This window comes from Ambystoma mexicanum, unplaced genomic scaffold, assembly GCF_040938575.1.
Source record: "Ambystoma mexicanum isolate Mex_15411 unplaced genomic scaffold, UKY_AmexF1_1 Mex_scaf3, whole genome shotgun sequence".
Lineage (NCBI taxonomy): Eukaryota > Metazoa > Chordata > Amphibia > Caudata > Ambystomatidae > Ambystoma > Ambystoma mexicanum.
Genome location: NW_027182444.1, coordinates 11,627,239 through 11,654,959, shown reverse-complemented (window position 1 = coordinate 11,654,959; position 27,721 = coordinate 11,627,239).

Below are 27,721 nucleotides of genomic sequence, written 5' to 3'. Positions count from 1 at the left end.
AATGCTTCTAATACCAAACCTGAGACTCTTCCTATAACATGAGATGGGGAATCCAACTCCTTCCCATTCCAATCCTGAGACCCTTTTGATAGCAGAGATGTGATATCTCAATGTTTATACCAAACCTGAGACCCTTCCTACGGCATGAGTTGTCATATTCAACTCCTTCCCATTCCAATCCTGAGACCCTTCCTATAGCATGAGATGTGATATCCAACTCCTTCCCATTCCAATCCTGAGACCCTTCCTATAGCATGAGATGTGATGTCTCAATGCTTCTAAAACCAAACCTGATATCCTTCCTATAACATGAGATGTGATATCCAACTCCTTCCATTCCAATCCTGAGACCCTTCCTATAGCATGAGATGTGATATCTCAATGGTTCTACCAAACCTGAGACCCTTCCTATAGCATGAGATGTGATATCCAACTCCTTCCCATTCCAATCCTGAGACCCTTCCTATAGCCTGAGATGTGATATCTCAATGCCCCTAATACCAAACCTGAGATCCTTCCTCTAACATGAAATGTGATATCCAACTCCTTCACTTTCCAAACCTGAGAGCCTATCTATAGCATGAGATGTGAGATCTAAGTCCTTCCCATTCCAATCCTTAGACCCTTCCTACATCATGCAATATGATATCTCAATGATTCTAATAAAAAACCTGAGACCCTTCCTATAACATGAGATGTGATATCTAACTCCTTCCCGTTCCAAACCTGAGACCCTTCCTTTAGCATGAGATGGATGGATGAGATATCCAGCTCCTTCCCATTCCAATCCTGAGACACTTCCGATAGCATGAGATGTGATATCTCAATGCTTCTAATATCAAAACCGCGACCCTCCCTATAGCATGATATGTGATATCTAAGTCCTTCCCATTCCAATCCTGAGAGCCTTCCTATAGCATGAGATGTGATACCTCAATGCTTCTACCAAACCTGAGACCCTTCCTTTAGCATGAGATGTGATATCCAACTCCTTCCCATTCCAATCCTGAGACCCTTCCTATAGCATGAGATGTGATATCTCAATACTTCTAATACCAAACCTGAGATCCTTCCGATAACATGAGATGTGATATCTCAATACTTCTAATACCAAACCTGAGATCCATCCTATAACATGAGATGTGATATCCAAATCCTTCCCCTTCCAAACCTGAGACCCTCCCTTTAGCATGAGATGTGATATCTAACTCCTTCCCATTCCAATCCTGAGACCCTTCTGATAGCATAAGATATATCTCAATGCTTCTATACCAAACCTGAGATCCTTCCGATAGCATGAGATGTGATATCTCAATACTTCTAATACCGAACCTGAGATCCTTCCTATAACATGAGATGTGATATCCAAATCCTTATCTTCCAAACCTGAGACCCTTCCTTTACCATGAGATGTGATATCCAACTCCTTCCCATTCCAATCCTGAGACTCTTCTGATAGCATAAGATATGATATCTCAATGCTTCTATACCAAACCTGAGATCCTTCTGATAGCATGAGATGTGATATCTCAATACTTCTAATACCAAACCTGAGATCCTACCTCTAACATGACATGTGATATCTCAAAGCTTCTAATATCAAACTTGAGACCCTCCCTATAGCGTGAGATGTGATATCCAAGTCCTTCCCATTCCAATCCTGAGACCCTTCCTATAGCATGAGATGTGATATCTCAATGCTTCTAATACCAAACCTGAGACCCTTCCTATAACATGAGATGGGAATATCCAACTCCTTCCCATTCCAATCCTGAGACCCTTCCGATAGCAGATATGTGATATCTCAATGCTTATACCAAACCTGAGATCCTTCCTATAACATGAGATGTCCTGAGACACTTCCTATAGCATGAGATGTGATATCTCACTGCTTATACCAAACCTGAGACCCTTCCCATAGCATGAGATGTGATATCCAAGTCCTTCCCATTCCAATCCTGAGACACTTCCTATAGCATGAGATGTGATATCTCAATGCTTCTAATACCAAACCTGAGACTCTTCCTATAACATGAGATGGGGAATCCAACTCCTTCCCATTCCAATCCTGAGACCCTTTTGATAGCAGAGATGTGATATCTCAATGTTTATACCAAACCTGAGACCCTTCCTACAGCATGAGTTGTCATATTCAACTCCTTCCCATTCCAATCCTGAGACCCTTCCTATAGCATGAGATGTGATATCCAACTCCTTCCCATTCCAATCCTGAGACCCTTCCTATAGCATGAGATGTGATGTCTCAATGCTTCTAAAACCAAACCTGATATCCTTCCTATAACATGAGATGTGATATCCAACTCCTTCCATTCCAATCCTGAGACCCTTCCTATAGCATGAGATGTGATATCTCAATGGTTCTACCAAACCTGAGACCCTTCCTATAGCATGAGATGTGATATCCAACTCCTTCCCATTCCAATCCTGAGACCCTTCCTATAGCCTGAGATGTGATATCTCAATGCCCCTAATACCAAACCTGAGATCCTTCCTCTAACATGAAATGTGATATCCAACTCCTTCACTTTCCAAACCTGAGAGCCTATCTATAGCATGAGATGTGAGATCTAAGTCCTTCCCATTCCAATCCTTAGACCCTTCCTACATCATGCAATATGATATCTCAATGATTCTAATAAAAAACCTGAGACCCTTCCTATAACATGAGATGTGATATCTAACTCCTTCCCGTTCCAAACCTGAGACCCTTCCTTTAGCATGAGATGGATGGATGAGATATCCAGCTCCTTCCCATTCCAATCCTGAGACACTTCCGATAGCATGAGATGTGATATCTCAATGCTTCTAATATCAAAACCGAGACCCTCCCTATAGCATGATATGTGATATCTAAGTCCTTCCCATTCCAATCCTGAGAGCCTTCCTATAGCATGAGATGTGATACCTCAATGCTTCTACCAAACCTGAGACCCTTCCTTTAGCATGAGATGTGATATCCAACTCCTTCCCATTCCAATCCTGAGACCCTTCCTATAGCATGAGATGTGATATCTCAATACTTCTAATACCAAACCTGAGATCCTTCCGATAACATGAGATGTGATATCTCAATACTTCTAATACCAAACCTGAGATCCATCCTATAACATGAGATGTGATATCCAAATCCTTCCCCTTCCAAACCTGAGACCCTCCCTTTAGCATGAGATGTGATATCTAACTCCTTCCCATTCCAATCCTGAGACCCTTCTGATAGCATAAGATATATCTCAATGCTTCTATACCAAACCTGAGATCCTTCCGATAGCATGAGATGTGATATCTCAATACTTCTAATACCGAACCTGAGATCCTTCCTATAACATGAGATGTGATATCCAAATCCTTATCTTCCAAACCTGAGACCCTTCCTTTACCATGAGATGTGATATCCAACTCCTTCCCATTCCAATCCTGAGACTCTTCTGATAGCATAAGATATGATATCTCAATGCTTCTATACCAAACCTGAGATCCTTCTGATAGCATGAGATGTGATATCTCAATACTTCTAATACCAAACCTGAGATCCTACCTCTAACATGAAATGTGATATCCAACTATTTCCCCTTGCAAACCTGAGAGCCTTCCTATAGCATGAGATGTGATATCCAAGTCCTTCCCATTCCAATCCTGAGACCCGTCCTATAACATGAGATGTGATATCCAACTCCTTCCCATTCCAACCTGAGACCCTTCCTATAGCATGAGATGGGATATCCAACTCCTTCCAAATCCAATCCTGATAACCTTCCGATAGCATGAGATGTGATATCCCAATGCTTCTACCAAACCTGAGACCCATACTATGGCATGAGATGTGATATCAAACTCCTTCCCATTCTAATCCTGAGACCCTTCCTATAGCTTGAGATGTGATATCCAACTCCTTCCCATTCCAATTCTGAGACCCTTCCTATACCATGAGACTTGATATCTCAATGCTTCTAATACCAAACCTGAGACCCGTCCTATAACATGAGATGTGATATCCAAATCCTTCCCCTTCCAAACCTTAGACCCTTCCTTTATCATGAGATGTGATATCCAACTCCTTCCCATTCCAATCTTGAGACCCTTCCGATATCATGAAATGTGATATCTCAATGCTTCTAATATCAAACTTGAGACCCTCCTTATAGCATGAGATGTGATATCCAAGTCCTTCCCATTCCAATCCTGAGACCCTTCCTATAGCATGAGATGTGATATCTCAATGCTTCTAATACCAAACCTGAGATCCTTCCTATAACATGAGATGGGAATATCCAATGTGATATCCAACTCCTTCCCATTCCAATCCTGAGACCCTTCCTATAGCATGAGATGTGATATCCAACTCCTTCCCATTCCAATCCTGAGACCCTTCCTATAGCCTGAGATGTGATATCTCAATGTTTATACCAAACCTGAGACCCTTCCTATAACATGAGATGTGATATCCAACTCCTTCCCGTTCCAAACCTGAGACCCTTCCTTTAGCATGAGATGTGATATCCAGCTCCTTCCCATTCCAATCCTGAGACACTTCCGATAGCATGAGATGTGATATCTCAATGCTTCTAATATCTAAACTGAGACCCTCCCTATAGCATGATATGTGATATCTAAGTCCTTCCCATTCCAATCCTGAGACCCTTCCTTTAGCATCAGATGCGATATCTCAATGCTTATACCAAATCTGAGACCCTTCCTATAGCATGAGATGTGATATCCAATTCCTTCCCATTCCAATCCTGAGACCCTTCCTATAGCATGAGATGTGATATCTCAATGCCTATACCAAACCACCTGAGAGCCTACCTATGGCCTGAGATGTCATATACAACTCCTTCCCATTCCAATCCTGAGACCCTTCCTTTAGCATGAGATGCGATATCTCAATGCTTATACCAAATCTGAGACCCTTCCTATAGCATGAGATGTGATATCCAATTCCTTCCCATTCCAATCCTGAGACCCTTCCTATAGCATGAGATGTGATATCTCAATGCTTATACCAAATCTGAGACCCTTCCTATAGCATGAGATGTGATATCCAATTCCTTCCCATTCCAATCCTTAGACCCTTCCTACAGCATGCGATGTGATATCTCAATGATTCTAATACCAAACCAGAGACTCTTCCTATAACATGAGATGGGATATCCAACTCCTTCCCATTCCAATCCTGAGCCGCTTCCGATAGCAGAGATGTGATATCTTAATGCTTATACCAAACCTGAGACCCTTCCTATAACATGAGATGTGATATCCAACTCCTTCCCGTTGCAAACCTGAGACACTAACTATAGCATATGTGATATCCAACTCCTTCCCATTCCAAACATGAGACCCCTCCTATAGCAAGAAAGTAATATCCAACTCCTACCCATTCCAATCCTGAGACCCTTCCTATAGCAAGAGATGTGATATCCAAATCCTTCCCATTCCAATCCTGAGACCCTTCCTATAACATGAATGAGATGTGATATCCAACTCCTTCCCATTCCAACCTGAGACACTTCCTATAGCATGAGAAGGGATATCCAACTCCTTCCCAATCCAAACCTGAGACCCTTCCGATAGCAGAGATGTGATATCTCAATGCTTATACCAAACCTGAGACCCTTCCTATGGCATGAGATGTGATATCCAACTCCTTCCCAATCCAATCCTGAGACCCTTCCGATAGAGGCGTGATATCTCAATGCTTCTACCAAACCTGAGACCCTTCCTTTAGCATGAGATGTGATATCCAAATCCTTCACATTCCAATCCTGAGACCCTTCCTATAGCATGAGATGTGATATCTCAATGCTTCTAATACCAAACCTGAGATCCTTCCTATAACATGAGATGTGATATCCAATTCCTTCCCATTCCAAACCTGAGGCCCTTCCTATTGGATGAGATGTGATATCCAACTCCTTCCCATTCCAACCCTGAGACCCTTCCTATAGCATGAGATGTGATATCTCAATGCTTATACCAAACCTGAGACCCTTCCTATAGCATGAGATGTGATATCCAATTGCTTCCCATTCCAATCCTGAGACCCTTCCTATAGCATGAGATGTGATATCTCAATGCTTCTAATACCAAACCTGAGATCCTTCCTCTAACATGAAATGTGATATCCAACTCCTTCCCTTTCCAAACCTAAGAGCCTATCTATAGCATGAGATGTGATATCCAAGTCCTTCCCATTCCAACCCTTAGACCCTTCCAACAGCATGCAATATGATATCTCAATGATTCTAATAACAAACCTGAGACCCGTCCTATAACATGAGATGGGATATCCAACTCCTTCCCATTCCAATCCTGAGACACTTCCGATAGCAGAGATGTGATATCTCAATGCTTATACCAAACCTGAGAACCTTCCTATGGCCTGAGATGTCATATACAACTCCTTCCCATTCCAATCCTGAGACCCTTCCTTTAGCATGAGATGTGATATCTCAATGCTTATACCAAATCTGAGACCCTTCCTATAGCATGATGTGATATCCAATTCCTTCCCATTCCAATCCTGAGACCCTTCCTATAGCATGAGATGTGATATCTCAATGCTTATACCAAACCTGAGAGCCTACCTATAGCATGAGATGTGATATCCAAGTCCATCCCATTCCAATCCTTAGACCCTTCCTACAGCATGCGATGTGATATCTCAATGATTCTAATACCAAACCAGAGACTCTTCCTATAACATTAGATGGGATATCCAACTCCTTCCCATTCCAATCCTGAGCCGCTTCCGATAGCAGAGATGTGATATCTCAATGCTTATACCAAACCTGAGACCCTTCCTATAACATGAGATGTGATATCCAACTCCTTCCCGTTCCAAACCTGAGACACTAACTATAGCATATGTGATATCCAACTCCTTCCCATTCCAAACATGAGACCCTTCCTATAGCAAGGGATGTGATATCCAAATCCTTCCCATTCCAATCCTGAGACCCTTCCTATAACATGAGATGTGATATCCAACTCCTTCCCATTCCAACCTGAGACACTTCCTATAGCATGAGAAGGGATATCCAACTCCTTCCCAATCCAATCCTGAGACAATTCCGATAGCAGAGATGTGATATCTCAATGCTTATAACAAACCTGAGACCCTTCCTATGGCATGAGATGTGATATCCAACTCCTTGCCATTCAAATCCTGAGACTCTTCCTATAGCATGAGAAGGGATATCCAACTCCTTCCCAATCCAATCCTGAGACCCTTCCGATAGCAGAGACGTGATATCTCAATGCTTCTACCAAACCTGAGACCCTTCCTTTAGCATGAGATGTGATATCCAAATCCTTCACATTCCAATCCTGAGACCCTTCCTATAGCATGAGATGTGATATCTCAATGCTTCTAATACCAAACCTGAGATCCTTCCTTATAACATGAGATGTGATATCCAACTCCTTCCATTCCAATCCTGAGACCCGTCCTATAGCATGAGATGTGATATCTCAATGCTTATACCAAACCTGAGACCCTTCCTATAGCATGAGATGTGATATCCAACTGCTTCCCATTCCAATCCTGAGACCCTTCCTATAGCATGAGATGTGATATCTCAATGCTTCTAATACCAAACCTGAGATCCTTCCTCTAACATGAAATGTGATATCCAATTCCTTCCCTTTCCAAACCTAAGAGCCTATCTATAGCATGAGATGTGATATCCAAGTCCTTCACATTCCAACCCTTAGACCCTTCCTACAGCATGCAATATGATATCTCAATGATTCTAATAACAAACCTGAGACCCGTCCTATAACATGAGATGGGATATCCAACTCCTTCCCATTCCAATCCTGAGACACTTCCGATAGCAGAGATGTGATATCTCAATGCTTATACCAAACCTGAGACCCTTCCTATAACATGAGATGTGATATCCAAATCCTTCCCGTTCCAAACCTGAGACCCTTCCTTTAGCATGAGATGTGATATCCAGCTCCTTCCCATTCCAATCCTGAGACACTTCCGATAGCATGAGATGTGATATCCAACTCCTTCCCATTCCAATCCTGAGACCCTTCCTATAGCATGAGATATGATATCTCAATACTTCTAATACCAAACGTGAGATCCTTCCGATAACATGAGATGTGATATCCAAATCCTTCCCCTTCCAAACCTGAGACCCTCCCTTTAGCATGAGATGTGATATCCAACTCCTTCCTATTCCAATCCTGAGACTCTTCTGATAGCATGAGATGTGATATCTCAATGCTTCTAATACCAAACCTGAGATCCTTCCGATAGCATGAGATGTGATATCTCAATGCTTCTAATACCAAACCTGAGATCCTTCCTATAACATGAGATGTGATATCCAAATCCTTCCCCTTCCAAACCTGAGACCCTCCCTTTAGCATGAGATGTGATATCCAACTCCTTCCCATTCCAATCCTGAGACCCTTCCGATATCATGACATGTGATATCTCAAAGCTTCTAATATCAAACTTGAGACCCTCCCTATAGCGTGAGATGTGATATCCAAGTCCTTCCCATTCCAATCCTGAGACCCTTCCTATAGCATGAGATGTGATATCTCAATGCTTCTAATACCAAACCTGAGACCCTTCCTATAACATGAGATGGGAATATCCAACTCCTTCCCATTCCAATCCTGAGACCCTTCCGATAGCAGATATGTGATATCTCAATGCTTATACCAAACCTGAGATCCTTCCTATAACATGAGATGTCCTGAGACACTTCCTATAGCATGAGATGTGATATCTCACTGCTTATACCAAACCTGAGACCCTTCCCATAGCATGAGATGTGATATCCAAGTCCTTCCCATTCCAATCCTGAGACACTTCCTATAGCATGAGATGTGATATCTCAATGCTTCTAATACCAAACCTGAGACTCTTCCTATAACATGAGATGGGGAATCCAACTCCTTCCCATTCCAATCCTGAGACCCTTTTGATAGCAGAGATGTGATATCTCAATGTTTATACCAAACCTGAGACCCTTCCTACGGCATGAGTTGTCATATTCAACTCCTTCCCATTCCAATCCTGAGACCCTTCCTATTGCATGAGATGTGATATCCAACTCCTTCCCATTCCAATCCTGAGACCCTTCCTATAGCATGAGATGTGATGTCTCAATGCTTCTAAAACCAAACCTGATATCCTTCCTATAACATGAGATGTGATATCCAACTCCTTCCATTCCAATCCTGAGACCCTTCCTATAGCATGAGATGTGATATCTCAATGGTTCTACCAAACCTGAGACCCTTCCTATAGCATGAGATGTGATATCCAACTCCTTCCCATTCCAATCCTGAGACCCTTCCTATAGCCTGAGATGTGATATCTCAATGCCCCTAATACCAAACCTGAGATCCTTCCTCTAACATGAAATGTGATATCCAACTCCTTCACTTTCCAAACCTGAGAGCCTATCTATAGCATGAGATGTGAGATCTAAGTCCTTCCCATTCCAATCCTTAGACCCTTCCTACATCATGCAATATGATATCTCAATGATTCTAATAAAAAACCTGAGACCCTTCCTATAACATGAGATGTGATATCTAACTCCTTCCCGTTCCAAACCTGAGACCCTTCCTTTAGCATGAGATGGATGGATGAGATATCCAGCTCCTTCCCATTCCAATCCTGAGACACTTCCGATAGCATGAGATGTGATATCTCAATGCTTCTAATATCAAAACCGAGACCCTCCCTATAGCATGATATGCGATATCTAAGTCCTTCCCATTCCAATCCTGAGAGCCTTCCTATAGCATGAGATGTGATACCTCAATGCTTCTACCAAACCTGAGACCCTTCCTTTAGCATGAGATGTGATATCCAACTCCGTCCCATTCCAATCCTGAGACCCTTCCTATAGCATGAGATGTGATATCTCAATACTTCTAATACCAAACCTGAGATCCTTCCGATAACATGAGATGTGATATCTCAATACTTCTAATACCAAACCTGAGATCCATCCTATAACATGAGATGTGATATCCAAATCCTTCCCCTTCCAAACCTGAGACCCTCCCTTTAGCATGAGATGTGATATCTAACTCCTTCCCATTCCAATCCTGAGACCCTTCTGATAGCATAAGATATATCTCAATGCTTCTATACCAAACCTGAGATCCTTCCGATAGCATGAGATGTGATATCTCAATACTTCTAATACCGAACCTGAGATCCTTCCTATAACATGAGATGTGATATCCAAATCCTTATCTTCCAAACCTGAGACCCTTCCTTTACCATGAGATGTGATATCCAACTCCTTCCCATTCCAATCCTGAGACTCTTCTGATAGCATAAGATATGATATCTCAATGCTTCTATACCAAACCTGAGATCCTTCTGATAGCATGAGATGTGATATCTCAATACTTCTAATACCAAACCTGAGATCCTACCTCTAACATGAAATGTGATATCCAACTATTTCCCCTTGCAAACCTGAGAGCCTTCCTATAGCATGAGATGTGATATCCAAGTCCTTCCCATTCCAATCCTGAGACCCGTCCTATAACATGAGATGTGATATCCAACTCCTTCCCATTCCAACCTGAGACCCTTCCTATAGCATGAGATGGGATATCCAACTCCTTCCAAATCCAATCCTGATAACCTTCCGATAGCATGAGATGTGATATCCCAATGCTTCTACCAAACCTGAGACCCATACTATGGCATGAGATGTGATATCAAACTCCTTCCCATTCTAATCCTGAGACCCTTCCTATAGCTTGAGATGTGATATCCAACTCCTTCCCATTCCAATTCTGAGACCCTTCCTATACCATGAGACTTGATATCTCTATGCTTCTAATACCAAACCTGAGACCCGTCCTATAACATGAGATGTGATATCCAAATCCTTCCCCTTCCAAACCTTAGACCCTTCCTTTATCATGAGATGTGATATCCAACTCCTTCCCATTCCAATCTTGAGACCCTTCCGATATCATGAAATGTGATATCTCAATGCTTCTAATATCAAACTTGAGACCCTCCTTATAGCATGAGATGTGATATCCAAGTCCTTCCCATTCCAATCCTGAGACCCTTCCTATAGCATGAGATGTGATATCTCAATGCTTCTAATACCAAACCTGAGATCCTTCCTATAACATGAGATGGGAATATCCAATGTGATATCCAACTCCTTCCCATTCCAATCCTGAGACCCTTCCTATAGCATGAGATGTGATATCCAACTCCTTCCCATTCCAATCCTGAGACCCTTCCTATAGCCTGAGATGTGATATCTCAATGTTTATACCAAACCTGAGACCCTTCCTATAACATGAGATGTGATATCCAACTCCTTCCCGTTCCAAACCTGAGACCCTTCCTTTAGCATGAGATGTGATATCCAGCTCCTTCCCATTCCAATCCTGAGACACTTCCGATAGCATGAGATGTGATATCTCAATGCTTCTAATATCTAAACTGAGACCCTCCCTATAGCATGATATGTGATATCTAAGTCCTTCCCATTCCAATCCTGAGACCCTTCCTATAGCATGAGATGTGATATCTCAATGCTTATCCTTGATTCCTGTAGTAAATTGATTTCCTTTGCAGGCCGACTCCTGTCACGAATGCCTTGTCTGCATGCATTCTCTCCTGGCCATTCTCTCACCGTGGCTATTTGCCTACCCCCTTCCTCTCTCAGTGGATGGACTTCTCCGTCCTAGCCTCCTACCACTCAACTCCGCCTACTTGGAGAATTCAACATGAACCTGTATGCTTCCTGACCTGGACTTTTACGAGATCTGCAACTCTTCATGTCGCTGGCCCTACACACTGCAGGGAATACTCAGGATTTTCTGATCTCAGACCTCCCCCTCTGTAACCCTCTCAACAATCCTCTCCCGTGGTGATCAAGTTCTCATCTTCAAAGAAGGCTAACTGCCAGCTGTTCCTCCTCAGAGGAGTTCTCCCTTTCTGTCCCTGCTCCCTGCTCCGTTTCGCGTTGCAAACACTCGCTTCCCTGCTCTCTTGTTTAGACGCTTTTCCTTCTCAGAGGCCTTCTTGCTTTCTGCCCTTTTCGCGTTGCAAGTACTCGCTTCCCAGCTCTCTGGTTTAGACGCGTGTTCCCTGCCTTCTCGCCTCTTCCCGCTGCCTTCAAATCAAAAAATGAGCTCCAAAAGATACACAGTGCTCAGAATGCTCTATAACACCCATTATTCAACATATAGCCGTAACCCGCTAGACGTATTGATACGTGCTGTAAACTAGCAAAACAGCTAGAAAATGTACTTTCCTCGAGTTTTTGTAAATGGTAATTCTGATGGGTTCCCATGTATACTGTCCGTGCGTTTGTTGTCGAATGCTGAAGTTTTTAACCACTGTTCTCCCATACAAGGGGGGGGGGGGGTCAACGTCTACTGCTGTTCATAGGCTGAATGTATACGGCTGAAATCTTCAAGGCATTATCAGCTTTCCTGACTGTTTTGGAACGTGTATTTGCCATCTGTTAATGCAGTCGCCCTGTGTTCATAGTCCCTTCTACTTTACAGGCTGCACTCCCCTGGTGATCACATTCTCCTCTCCAGAGCAGGCTGACTACCAGCTGCTCCTCCTCATAGGCGTTCATCCTTTCTGTCCCTGCTCCCTGCACCGTTTCGCGTTGCATGTACTCGCTTCCCAGCTCTCTGGTTTAGATGCGTGTTCCCTGCCTTCTCTCCTCTTCCTACAGCCTTCCAATGAGCTCCACAAGATACAGTGTTCAGAATTCTTTATAACACCCATTATTCAACATATAGCTGTAACCCGCTAGACGTATTGAAACGTGCTAAAAACGAGCAGAAACAGCTAGAACATGTACTTTCCTCGCGTTTTGGTAAATGCGAATTCTGGTGGATTCCCATTTTGTACTCTGTTCGTGCGTTTGTTCAGTCGAATCCTGGTCTTTTGAACCACTCTTCTCCCATACAAGTGAGGGTCAAAATGTGTTGTTGACAGGCTGAATTTATACTGCTGAAATGCTCGCTTTCCTGCTCTCTGGTTTAGACGTGTGTACCGTGCATTTACCAAAACGCGAGGGAAGTACATTTTCTAGCTGTTTTTGCTAGTTTTTAGCACGTTTCAATACGTCTATCGGGTTACAGCTATATGTTGAATAATGGGTGTTATAAAGCATTCTGAACACTGTATCTTGTGGAGCAAATTGGAAGGCTGTAGCAAGAAGAGAGAAGGCAGGGAACACGCATCTCAACCATAGAGCTGGGAAGCGAGTACATGCAACGCGAAACGGTGCAGGGAGCAGGGACAGAAAGGATGAACACCTATGAGGAGGAGCAGCTGGTAGTTAGCCTGCAAAGGAGAGAAGAATGTGATCACTAGGGGAGTGCAGCCTGTAAACTAGAAGGAACGATGAACAAACGGCGACTGCATTAACAGATGGCAAATACACGTTCCAAAACAGTCAGGAAAGCTGATAATGCCTTGAAGATTTCAGCCGTGAACATTCAGCCTGTGAACAGCAGATGTTGACCCCCCCCTCCCTAGTATGGGAGAACAGTGGTTAAAAACGTCAGGATTCGACACAAACGCACGGACACAGTACATACAACATGGGAACCCACCAGAATTCGCATTTACAAAAACGCGAGGGAAGTAAATTTTCTAGCTATTTTTGCTAGTTTTTAGCATGTTTCAATACGTCTAGCGGGTTACAGCTATATGTTGAATAATGGGGTTATAAAGCATTCTGAACACTATCTAGTGGAGCTCATTGGAAGGCTGTAGGAAGAGGAGAGAAGGCAGGGAACACGCATCTAAACCAGTGAGCAGGGAAGCGAGCATTTCAGCAGTATAAATTCAGCCTGTGAACAACACATTTTGACCCTCCTTTGTATGGGAGAAGAGTGGTTCAAAAGACCAGGATTCGACTGAAAAAACGCACGGACAGTACATACATGGGAACCCATCAGAATTAGCATTTACAAAAACGCGAGGAAAGTACATTTTCTAGCTGTTTTTGCTAGTTTACAGCACGTTTCAATACGTCTAGCGGGTTACGGCTATATGTTGAATAATGGGTGTTATAGAGCATTCTGAGCACTGTGTATCTTTTGGAGCTCATTTTTTGATTTGATGGCAGCGGGAAGAGGAGAGAAGGCAGGGAACACGCGTCTAAACCAGAGAGCTGGGAAGCGAGTACTTGCAACGCGAAAAGGGCAGAAAGGAAGAAGGCCTCTGAGAAGGAAAAGCGTCTAAGCCAGAGAGCAGGAAAGCGAGTGTTTGCAACGCGAAACTGTGCAGGGAGCAGGGACAGAAAGGGAGAACTCCTCTGAGGAGGAATAGCTGGCAGTTAGCCTTATTTGGAGATGAGAACTTGATCACCACGGGAGAGGATTGTTGAGAGGGTTACAGAGGGGGAGGTCTGAGATCAGAAAATCCTGAGTATTCCCTGCAGTGTGTAGGGCCAGCGATATGAAGAGTTGCAGATCTCGTAAAAGTCCAGGTCAGGAAGCATACAGGTTCATGTTGAATTCTCCAAGTAGGCGGAGTTGAGTGGTAGGAGGCTAGGATGGAGAAGTCCATACACTGAGAGAGGAAGGGGGTAGGCAAATAGCCACGGTGAGCGAATGGCCAGGAGAGAATGCATGCAGACAAGGCATTCGTGACAGGAGTCGGCCTGCAAAGGAAATCAATTTACTACAGGAATCAAGGATAAGCATTGAGATAGCACATCTCATGCTATAGGGTCTCAGGATTGGAATGGGAAGGATTTAGATATCACATATGCTATAGGGAGGGTCTCAGTTTTGATATTAGAAGCATTAAGATATCACATCTCATGCTATCGGAAGTGTCTCAGGATTGGAATGGGAAGGAGCTGGATATCACATCTCATGCTAAAGGAAGGGTCTCAGGTTTGAAACGGGAAGGAGTTGGATATCACATCTCATGTTATAGGAAGGGTCTCAGGTTTGGTATAAACATTGAGATATCACATCTCTGCTATCGGAAGTGTCTCAGGATTGGAATGGGAAGGAGTTGGATATCCCATCTCATGTTATAGGACGGGTCTCAGGTTTTTTATTAAAATCATTGAGATATCATATTGCATGCTGTAGGAATGGTCTAAGGATTGGAATGGAAGGAGTTGGATATCACATCTCATGTTAAAGGAAGGATCTCAGGTTTGGTATTAGAAGCATTGAGACATCACATCTCATGCTATAGGAAGGGTCTCAGGATTGGAATGGGATGGAGTTGGATATCACATCTCATGCTATAGGAAGGGTCTCAGGATTGGAATGGGAAGGAGTTGGATATCACATCTCATGTTATAGGACGGGTCTCAGGTTTTTTATTAAAATCATTGAGATATCATATTGCATGCTGTAGGAAGGGTCTAAGGATTGGAATGGGAAGGAGTTGGATATTCCCATCTCATGTTATAGGAAGGGTCTCAGGTTTGGTATTAGAAGCATTGAGATATCACATCTCATGATATCGGAAGTGTCTCAGGATTGGAATGGGAAGGAGTTGGATATCCCATCTCATGTTATAGGACGGGTCTCAAATTTGATAGAAGCATTGAGATATCACATTTCATGATATCGGAAGGGTCTCAAGATTGGAATGGGAAGGAGTTGGATATCACATCTCATGATAAAGGAAGGGTCTAAGGTTTGGAAGGGGAAGGATTTGGATATCACATCTCATGTTATAGGACGGGTCTCAGGTTTTTTATTAAAATCATTGAGATATCATATTGCATGCTGTAGGAAGGGTCTAAGGATTGGAATGGGAAGGAGTTGGATATTCCCATCTCATGTTATAGGAAGGGTCTCAGGTTTGGTATTAGAAGCATTGAGATATCACATCTCATGCTATATGAAGGGTCTCAGGATTGGAATGGGAAGGACTTGGATATCACATCTCATGCTATAGGGAGGGTCTCAAGTTTGATAGAAGCATTGAGATATCACATTTCATGATATCGGAAGGGTCTCAAGATTGGAATGGGAAGGAGTTGGATATCACATTTCAAGCTATAGGAAGGGTCTCAGGATTAGAATGGGAAGGAGTTTGATATCACATCTCATGCCATAATATGGGTCTCAGGTTTGGTAGAAGCATTGGGTTATCACATCTCATGCTATCGGAAGGGTATCGGGATTGGATTTGGAAGGAGTTGGATATCCCATCTCATGCTATAGGAAGGGTCTAAGGTTTGGAAGGGGAAGGATTTGGATATCACATCTCATGTTATAGGACGGGTCTCAGGTTTGGTATTAGAAGCATTGAGATATCAAGTCTCATGGTATAGGAAGGGTCTCAGAATTGGAATGGGAAGGAGTTGGATATCACATTTCAAGCTATAGGAAGGGTCTCAGGATTAGAATGGGAAGGAGTTTGATATCACATCTCATGCCATAATATGGGTCTCAGGTTTGGTAGAAGCATTGGGTTATCACATCTCATGCTATCGGAAGGGTATCGGGATTGGATTTGGAAGGAGTTGGATATCCCATCTCATGCTATAGGAAGGGTCTCAGGTTGGAATGGGAAGGAGTTGGATATCACATCTCATGTTATAGGAAGGGTCTCAGGATTGGAATGGGAAGGACTTGGATATCACATCTCATGCTATAGGAAGGCTCTCAGGTTTGCAAGGGGAAAGAGTTGGATATCACATTTCATGTTAGAGGTAGGATCTCTGGTTTGGTATTAGAAGCATTGAGATATCACATCTCATGCTATCAGAAGGATCTCAGGTTGGTATAACAGCATTGAGATATCATATCTTATGCTGTCAGAAGAGTCTCAGGATTGGAATGGGAAGGAGTTGGATATCACATCTCATGGTAAAGGGAGGGTCTCAGGTTTGGATCTCAGGTTTGGTATTAGAAGCATTGAGATATCACATCTCATGCTATCAGAAGGATCTCAGGTTGGTATAGAAGCATTGAGATATCATATCTTATGCTATCAGAAGAGTCTCAGGATTGGAATGGGAAGGAGTTGGATATCACATCTCGTGGTAAAGGGAGGGTCTCAGGTTTGGATCTCAGGTTTGGTATTAGAAGTATTGAGATATCACATCTCATGCTATCGGAAGGATCTCAGGTTTGGTATAGAAGCATTGAGATATCATATCTTATGCTATCAGAAGGGTCTCAGGATTGGAATGGGAAGGAGTTGGATATCACATCTCATGCTAAAGGGAGGGTCTCAGGTTTGGAAGGGGAAGGATTTGGATATCACATCTCATGTTATAGGATGGATCTCAGGTTTGGTATTAGAAGTATTGAGATATCACATCTCATGTTATCGGAAGGATCTCAGGTTTGGTATTAGAAGTATTTAGATATCACATCTCATGCTATAGGAAGGGTCTCAGGATTGGAATGGGAAGGAGTTGGATATCACATCTCATGCTAAAGGAAGGGTCTCAGGTTTGGTAGAAGCATTGAGATATCACATCTCATGCTATAGGAAGGGTCTCAGGATTGGAATGGGAAGGACTTAGATATCACATATCATGCTATAGGGAGGGTCTCAGTTTTGATATTAGAAGCATTGAGATATCACATCTCATGCTATCGGAAGTGTCTCAGGATTGGAATTGGAAGGAGCTGGATATCACATCTCATGCTAAAGGAAGGGTCTCAGGTTTGGAACGGGAAGGAGTTGGATATCACATCTCATGTTATAGGAAGGGTCTCAGGTTTGGTATAAACATTGAGTTATCACATCTCTGCTATCGGAAGTGTCTCAGGATTGGAATGGGAAGGAGTTGGATATCCCATCTCATGTTATAGGACGGGTCTCAGGTTTTTTATTAGAATCATTGAGATATCATATTGCATGCTGTAGGAAGGGTCTAAGGATTGGAATGCGAAGGACTTGGATATCACATCTCATGCTATAGATAGGCTCTCAGGTTTGGAAAGTGAAGGAGTTGGATATCACATTTCATGTTAGAGGAAGGATCTCAGGTTTGGTATTAGAGGCATTGAGATATCACATCTCAGGCTATAGGAAGGGTCTCAGGATTGGAATGGGAAGGAGTTGGATATCACATCTCATGCTATAGGAAGGGTCTCAGGTTTGGTATAAGCATTGAGATATCACATCTCATGCTATAGGAAGGGTCTCAGGATTGGAATGGAAGGAGTTGGATATCACATCTCATGTTATAGGAAGGATCTCAGGTTTGGTATTAGAAGCATTGAGACATCACATCTCATGCTATAGGAAGGGTCTCAGGATTGGAATGGGAAGGAGTTGGATATCAAATCTCATGCTATAGGAAGGGTCTCAGGATTGGAATGGGAAGGAGTTGAATATGACATCTCATGCCGTAGGAAGGGTCTCAGGTTTGGTATAAACATTGAGATATCACATCTCTGCTATCAAAAGGGTCTCAGGATTGGAATTGGAAGGAGTTGGATATCCCATCTCATGTTATAGGAAGTCTCAGGTTTGGTATTAGAAGCATTGAGATATCACATTTCAAGCTATAGGAAGGGTCTCAGGATTAGAATGGGAAGGAGTTTGATATCACATCTCATGCCATAATATGGGTCTCAGGTTTGGTAGAAGCATTGGGTTATCACATCTCATGCTATCGGAAGGGTATCGGGATTGGATTTGGAAGGAGTTGGATATCCCATCTCATGCTATAGGAAGGGTCTCAGGTTGGAATGGGAAGGAGTTGGATATCACATCTCATGTTATAGGAAGGGTCTCAGGATTGGAATGGGAAGGACTTGGATATCACATCTCATGCTATAGGAAGGCTCTCAGGTTTGCAAGGGGAAAGAGTTGGATATCACATTTCATGTTAGAGGTAGGATCTCTGGTTTGGTATTAGAAGCATTGAGATATCACATCTCATGCTATCAGAAGGATCTCAGGTTGGTATAGAAGCATTGAGATATCATATCTTATGCTATCAGAAGAGTCTCAGGATTGGAATGGGAAGGAGTTGGATATCACATCTCATGGTAAAGGGAGGGTCTCAGGTTTGGATCTCAGGTTTGGTATTAGAAGCATTGAGATATCACATCTCATGCTATCAGAAGGATCTCAGGTTGGTATAGAAGCATTGAGATATCATATCTTATGCTATCAGAAGAGTCTCAGGATTGGAATGGGAAGGAGTTGGATATCACATCTCGTGGTAAAGGGAGGGTCTCAGGTTTGGATCTCAGGTTTGGTATTAGAAGTATTGAGATATCACATCTCATGCTATCGGAAGGATCTCAGGTTTGGTATAGAAGCATTGAGATATCATATCTTATGCTATCAGAAGGGTCTCAGGATTGGAATGGGAAGGAGTTGGATATCACATCTCATGCTAAAGGGAGGGTCTCAGGTTTGGAAGGGGAAGGATTTGGATATCACATCTCATGTTATAGGATGGATCTCAGGTTTGGTATTAGAAGTATTGAGATATCACATCTCATGTTATCGGAAGGATCTCAGGTTTGGTATTAGAAGTATTTAGATATCACATCTCATGCTATAGGAAGGGTCTCAGGATTGGAATGGGAAGGAGTTGGATATCACATCTCATGCTAAAGGAAGGGTCTCAGGTTTGGTAGAAGCATTGAGATATCACATCTCATGCTATAGGAAGGGTCTCAGGATTGGAATGGGAAGGACTTAGATATCACATATCATGCTATAGGGAGGGTCTCAGTTTTGATATTAGAAGCATTGAGATATCACATCTCATGCTATCGGAAGTGTCTCAGGATTGGAATTGGAAGGAGCTGGATATCACATCTCATGCTAAAGGAAGGGTCTCAGGTTTGGAACGGGAAGGAGTTGGATATCACATCTCATGTTATAGGAAGGGTCTCAGGTTTGGTATAAACATTGAGATATCACATCTCTGCTATCGGAAGTGTCTCAGGATTGGAATGGGAAGGAGTTGGATATCCCATCTCATGTTATAGGACGGGTCTCAGGTTTTTTATTAGAATCATTGAGATATCATATTGCATGCTGTAGGAAGGGTCTAAGGATTGGAATGCGAAGGACTTGGATATCACATCTCATGCTATAGATAGGCTCTCAGGTTTGGAAAGTGAAGGAGTTGGATATCACATTTCATGTTAGAGGAAGGATCTCAGGTTTGGTATTAGAGGCATTGAGATATCACATCTCAGGCTATAGGAAGGGTCTCAGGATTGGAATGGGAAGGAGTTGGATATCACATCTCATGCTATAGGAAGGGTCTCAGGTTTGGTATAAGCATTGAGATATCACATCTCATGCTATAGGAAGGGTCTCAGGATTGGAATGGAAGGAGTTGGATATCACATCTCATGTTATAGGAAGGATCTCAGGTTTGGTATTAGAAGCATTGAGACATCACATCTCATGCTATAGGAAGGGTCTCAGGATTGGAATGGGAAGGAGTTGGATATCAAATCTCATGCTATAGGAAGGGTCTCAGGATTGGAATGGGAAGGAGTTGAATATGACATCTCATGCCGTAGGAAGGGTCTCAGGTTTGGTATAAACATTGAGATATCACATCTCTGCTATCAAAAGGGTCTCAGGATTGGAATTGGAAGGAGTTGGATATCCCATCTCATGTTATAGGAAGTCTCAGGTTTGGTATTAGAAGCATTGAGATATCACATCTCATGCTATAGGAAGTGTCTCAGGATTGGAATGGGAAGGACTTGGATATCACATCTCATGCTATAGGTAGGGTCTCAAGTTTGACATTAGAAGCATTGAGATATCACATCTCATGCTATAGGAAGGGTCTGAGGATTGGAATGGGAAGGAGTTGGATATCATATCTCCTGCTATGGGAAGGGTCTCAGGTTTGGTATAAGCAGTGAGATATCACATCTCATGCTATAGGAAGTGTCTCAGGATTGGAATGGGAAGGAGTTGGATATCACATCTCATGTTATAGGAAGGATCTCAGGTGTGGTATAAGCATTGAGATATCACATCTCTGCTATCGGAAGGGTCTCAAGATTGGAATGGGAAGGAGTTGGATATTCCCATCTCATGTTATAGGAAGGGTCTCAGGTTTGGTATTAGAAGCATTGAGATATCACATCTCATGCTATAGGAAGGGTCTCAGGATTGGAATGGGAAGGACTTGGATATCACATCTCATGCTATAGGGAGGGTCTCAAGTTTGATATTAGAAGCTTTGAGATATCACATCTCATGATATCGGAAGGGTCTCAGGATTGGAATGGGAAGGAGTTGGATATCACATCTCATGATAAAGGAAGGGTCTAAGGTTTGGAAGGGGAAGGATTTGGATATCACATCTCATGTTATATTACGGGTCTCAGGTTTGGTATTAGAAGCATTGAGATATCAAGTCTCATAGTATAGGAAGGGTCTCAGAATTGGAATGGGAAGGAGTTGGATATCCCATCTCATGTTATAGGAAGAGTCTCTGGTTTGGTATTGTTAGGAAAGATTTCGTTATTGTAGGGAACTTTCCTTCCATGTGGCAACCCCTAAACTTTTTGCTATTGTTTTCAACCTGTTTTCTTGACTTTGCCAGAGAAGTGCAGCCTTCTGCTGTACTCCTCTGGGCTTTCGCTCCTTTCTTACGGGGAAACTGACATGCCCTTAAGACAGTCAGTACCGGGGAACGCTGTTTCCCGTAGTTTCTTTTATCGTGTCGCCATTTTAGTGCAACACGACACAAGAGGGCACTGTAAGCTAAGTTACAGCTCTCTTGGGTCTCTAGCCTTCTACGGACCCTAGACACTCTTATAGGATGGTTTTTGGATCGGTGCAGGTCATTCAGGGACTGGGCTGGTGGCAGCGATCATTTGGTTTATTTTGAGCTCCTTTTGCCGTTCTGAGCACGTTTTTGCCGCGAACACAAAAGGGTGGCCCGGCTACCCAAAATGGCCGGACCACGAGGCTCCTTTGTCTCGTCCACTGTCCGTCTTGCTCCCTTTACCTTCCCCCGGGTCAGGCGACCCGGGGCCTTCCTTATTTGGGCATGTAGTTTCCCGCGAAACACGGTTGCTTTCGCGGGCTTCTACATGTCGTTTGAGTGCCCCCAGGATGTGGGATGGGCTGTCTGGTCCCAATACACATCCTGGGTGCCAGAGAGTCTAGGGTGGTGTGAATGCCTGGGACCACCGTGGTCCGTGATTGGTCCACGTATGGTATGTGTGTTGATGAGCGGATCTCCCATTGGCTCCCCTCCGTTTTGGCGCGAAGGGAACCGTGGATAAGAGGGAGCTGGAAACACCACTACCATGTCGATCTCCTGAGTTCTTACGAACCCAGGGATACAGGAGCCAAGTATCCTGCGAACACGAGGCTGGACCGAGGAATCGCTGGTGACCCCCTGAAGAACTTCTGCTCCTCATTGCTGTCGTCCGGTGAAGCCCTTTCCACCTAAGATCGAACAAGAAGGCCTGTACTGGCGCTTCGACCTATTGGAATAGCAGGACCAGCTATTCCCGGCACCTTCATCAACTCCTGCTGTAAGCCTTCGGAAGTGTCTCTGGGCCATCCAGTTGACTGACCAGCTTACTAAGGAGGCCTGCTCTGTAATCGCCGACAGGTTGGGTGGTATTCTGAGTCCGGGGCATGCTCACACGCTTCGTTTGCTTAGCAGTCCTAAGCTAGAGGTGAGCGGTGCTCGTTTGGCTTGAATACACCCGGCCGTTCCGTTGCCCTGCGGTGGCGACAAAACTGTGCTTGTTTCTTCGATCGGGACGTCTTTTTACTCTGCACGACGACGAGACGTTCCCTGCTCTTCAGAACCTGCCAGAAGCTGCATCTATCGAGGAGAAGCTCGGGCCTGCTTGCTTCGGGGACCGGTGAGTAGATTAGCTAGGATCTGGTCGCCCTCCTGCAGTGCCCTTTGCTTTCCCCCGCTGTGAATACAGCACCCCTTGTCCGTACTCGCGCCCTGCTTCTGCCTCACAGTGGAGGCTGCGCTAGAGTCGCGGACCGTGTTCTCCTTCATTAGAGCTCCCTACAGAGCTGTTCAACGTCCTCCGAAGAGCTTCACCTTCTGCCCATTGGCACCGGCGTGTGCAGGTACTTTTGAGCGCTAGGCTCCACTCTTCGTAGGGATTGGACTACCATCTAGTTAGGGGCCTCAGAAGGCGGACATATCACACGCATTGGTTCGCACTGCCTGTTTTCCTTCCCCTGCAGGTGGATAACATATTTCGTGCTGCTAATGCTGTGAAACTGTGTATTCTGTATATATATTGGGTGGATAGTGTATGTGTTGGTTTAATATCGTTGTATATTGCTGCTTTTACTGTGGTTATTAGTTTCAAGGCCTTATAATAAATGTGTATCTATTTTTGATATAAACAACTGTTTGGAGTAGTTTGTAAGCGCTCTTGCTTTGTGTGCTCACTGCGGGCTTTCAGTCACCCTCACCCCTCTTGAGACCTAGTCTTGACCGCCGCGATCGCTACCTTGATTGGTCTGGCTTGTCCAGAGGTTACCCTGTTCCAAGTAATTAGGTTGGCCTTCTGAACCTCTGCGCCACCAGGACAGAGTTCAGAAATCCGTCTTAACAAATTGGTGTACAGCGGTGGGATACGACTGAAGGTATCCAGTGTTGCGCACGAGCTAAGGCGTTTTCAGGTTATTCCAACCAGGACACGCAGTAAAGTATTGAATATAACGTTAAAAAGGCCATAGTCCTATCGACAGTATGGAAACGAATACTTTATTAACCTTAAATGCTTCGAAATCTGAAACATTGAAGAAGATGTGTGCGGAGAGAGGGGTTTCCTCTCAAGGCACTAAATTGGAAATGATCCAGAGAATCGTGGCGTGGCAAGAAGCGCAGCTTGACGCTATAACTTCCGAGGACAGTGCAGAAGGTGGTGGGGCTGCTCTCACTGGCAGAACCGACGGTTCTGCCGCTGCACTGATCCATCACGACCACGAGGACAGGGAGGATGTAATGTCTAATGTTTCCTCTGCCAGTATTGATGGGGAGGCTATGCTTGAATTCAAGAAGCAAGAGCTGCGGTTTAGGCAGCAGGAGCTTGAATTCAGCATAGCCAAACTGAAAATCGACCAGGCAGAAAAACAAAAAGACAGGGATCACCAGTTGGAACTGGCCAAGCTTCAGTTCGCAAATGGGTCCAAGGGTCCTGGACATGGTTCTGGGGCTTCCTCTCATCCACGGTTTCCAAAAGATCTGCTCAGTGTGTATGAGGAACGAAATGACATTATGGACTGGTTAAATGCGTTTGAGTATGCATGCGAGGTTCAAGAGGTTGATAATGCGGATAAGATTGCATGGTTACTCAGCAGACTGCCCCATTCTGGTTGCAGTGCCATTATGGAAATGTCGAAGGCTGAGCGCGCTGATTTTGCAATGTTGAAGCAGACTCTCATTTTAAAGTTTGGGAAGACTCCGACCCAATATTTGAAAAGGTTTAGAGAGTATAAGAAAAAGGAAGGTGGTACTTGGGTGTCGTATGTAGCTGAGTCCCTGAAAAACTTGACTGGCTGGGTTGAAGGTTATAAGGTTTCTACCTTCGAAGGCATGATCAATCTGGTCATGCTGGAACACATTTTTGCTTCTTCTTCCCCGGAGCTTAAGCAGCATTTGGCCGATTCGAAGGAGATAGATCCTAAGAAGCTGGCCATTGCAGCAGATTTATGGGTGTCACATCGAGTGTCCCATAAGGACAAAACTCATCCTGGTAAGCAGGAGGAAGGGAAAAAGTCCAAAGATGTGGAGGGTGGGGAATCTGCTAAATCTTCTTCCCATAAGGGCCACAAAAAGAAAAATAAGGGTAAGCCATCCGAGAACTCACAGGGTAGTGGAGGTTCGCCTCCGAAACAGAACTCTGGTTATAATAAGCCTCCCTACGTAAACAGACCCAATGGGGCTTGTTTTTCTTGTGGAGCAACTGACCATGTGAAGGGGGATCCCCGTTGTAAGGTTAGACCTTTGGGGGTCCACTCCGCTAATCTGGCCTTCTCCTCCTACGAGGAAGAAGAGATTACAGGAGCATCCTTCTCCTCAGACTCATTTCCCAGCGGAATAGAGGCTGAGGTAGTTTTAGTGTCCCTGGGTTCCTGGGAGCCTAAAGTCGCAGAGGCGTATGCTAGGATTCCGGATAATACCAAGCACTACTTTAAAGACAGTGTGCTGATCAATGGAGTGGATACTCCAGCTCTTAGGGATAGTGGGTGCAGTCGAACTGTAGTGGATTCTACCTTGGTAGACTCAGAGGAAGTTGCCAGAGCTACTCTGATGCCCACTAAGTTGGCTGACGGCCCCCTCCGTATGTTTCCCGTGATCCCTGTTAATCTAACTTTAAATGGTACAGCAGTTAGGATTCCAGTGAGCATTCAGAGAAACGTCCCGGGAAAGGTCTTGTTGGGCAATGATCTCAGAGCTCTAGGGCTCGTAGGAGACACTGCCGAAAGACCCTACACACGGTCTCAAGCACGGGCAGCATTGGCCAAGTCCAATACGCCGCCCCAGCCGAAGGGGAAACCCAAGGCGAAAGGAGTCAACAAGTCCCGACGGGGGAAAGAGAATATTCCCCCGAGCTCGCCTACCACTGCGGTGGAGGGAGTTGGTCAATCGCCCAAGCCTGACGAGGAGGTGGCGATGCCTGAAGTGTTCGACCCCAACGACCATCCTGAACTAAAAGACTTGTTAGTTGAAGGAGGTCCTGATAGGGACGACTTCAGTAAGGGCCAACGTGAGTGCCCATCTCTGGAAGGCCTAAGGAGACAGGCCTGCTCCCAGCTTGAGGGTGAACCTCCTGGGTTGCAAAGGATTTACCAGGAAGGTGGACTCCTTTATAGTGAGCCCACAGAGTCTACAGAAGGAGACCATAGGAGGTTGGTGGTTTCCCTTGCTGTTAGGCCCTTCCTCCTGCAGTTGGCGCATGTCGTTCCCCTTGCTGGTCACCTTGGTATGAGGAGGACCAAGCAAAGGTTATCCATGCACTTCTACTGGCCCAAGATGGGGGAGCAAGTAGAAAGTCACTGCAGGAGTTGTGCCGCCTGCCAGTTGTCTGGTAAGGTTGGTGCGACAATCCAAGCTCCGTTGGTACCGCTCCCAGTTGTGGGGGTACCATTTGAAAGGGTAGGGATCGACATGGTTGGTCCCCTTGACCCGCAAACATCCTCAGGCAATAGGTTTATCCTGGTGCTGGTCGACCATGCAACCAGGTATCCTGAGGCCGTCCCATTTACAACTGTAACTGCCAAGCCAGTTGCAGAAGCTTTACTCGGCATGTTTACTAGGGTTGGCTTCCCTAAAGAAGTTGTGCCGGATGATGGCAGCAACTTTATGTCGAAGTATAGGCAGGCTATGTGGAAAGAATGTGGGGTCACCTACAGGTTCTCTTCTGCATACCGCCCCCAGACCGATGGTCTGGGGGGGCGTCTTAACAGGACGTTAAAAAGCATGATTGGGGCTCTGGAGGAGCCTCAGAGAAGAAAATGGGATCTTCTTGTTTCATGCTTGCTGTTTGCCTACCGAGAGGTACCACAGGAGGGTGTTGGCTTCAGCCCCTTCAAACTTCTGTTCGGTCATCCCGTACGGGGACCCTTAGCCATCATCAAAGAGGGATGGGAGATGCCCACTCCCCCTGTTACTACCAATGTAGTTGATTATGTGCTAGGGCTCAGAAAACGGATGGTACTTCTGATAGGCTTGACTAGTGATAAATTGAAGGCAGGGCAAGCGCTGGTGAAACCTTGGTACGACCAGAAAGCTTCCCTCATCAACTTTACACTTGGTCAGCAAGTCCTGATCATGAATCTCATAAGGCCTCGAGCTTTACAGGACAAATGGTCAGGCCCTTACCCAGTGGTGGAGCCCCTGGGTGAGGTTAACTATTCAGTGGACCTTGGAAGGCCTGGACAGGCTCCCAAAGTGCTTCCCGTGAATAGGCTGAAGGCTTTCGGCCCAAGCGTCGAAATCGTAGCACTGCTCCTGGCTTCAGATGTTGAGGAAGAGGAGTCTGAACCTCTCCCCGACCTGTTCCCAAGCAGTCCTTCAGTTAGCTCTTTTGAGGGTGTCCGAGTGGCCCCTCACCAAAATGGACAAGGCTCAGTGGTTTACCTTGGACATGAAGTAGTTGGAGGGAGGAGACAGCCTCTACTCAGTCAAGTACAAGCAGTACAAGACTGGCCTACCCCCACTACACAAACCCAAGTGAGAGCCTTCTTAGGACTCACGGGTTATTACCGCAATTTTATGGCAGACTATGGCACCATAGCTGCTCCTCTGACTGCCCTCACAACTCCGAAGAAACCCAAGAAGGTAACTTGGACTGACGAGTGTGAGAAGGCCTTCAATGGCTTGAAAGACTCCTTGTGCCAGGCCCCTGTGCTCAGGGCCCCTGATTATCAAAGACCTTTTATCGTGCAGACGGATGCCTCTGACACTGGGATAGGAGCTGTACTATCACAAGTAGATGAGAAGGGTAAGGAACACCCTATCGGTTTTATTAGTCGCCAGCTTAAGGACAGAGAGCTCAGATGGTCCACGGTAGAGAAAGAATGTTTCTCTGTTGTGTGGGCCCTAAGGAAGCTGCGGCCCTACCTCTATGGGACCCACTTCACTGTGCAGACTGGCCATAAGCCGTTAAAGTGGCTAATGAACATGAAGGGGGAGAATCCAAAGTTGCTTAGGTGGTCCATAAGTCTACAAGGCTTCGACTTCACTATTGAGCATAGGCCAGGTGTCCAACATAGCAA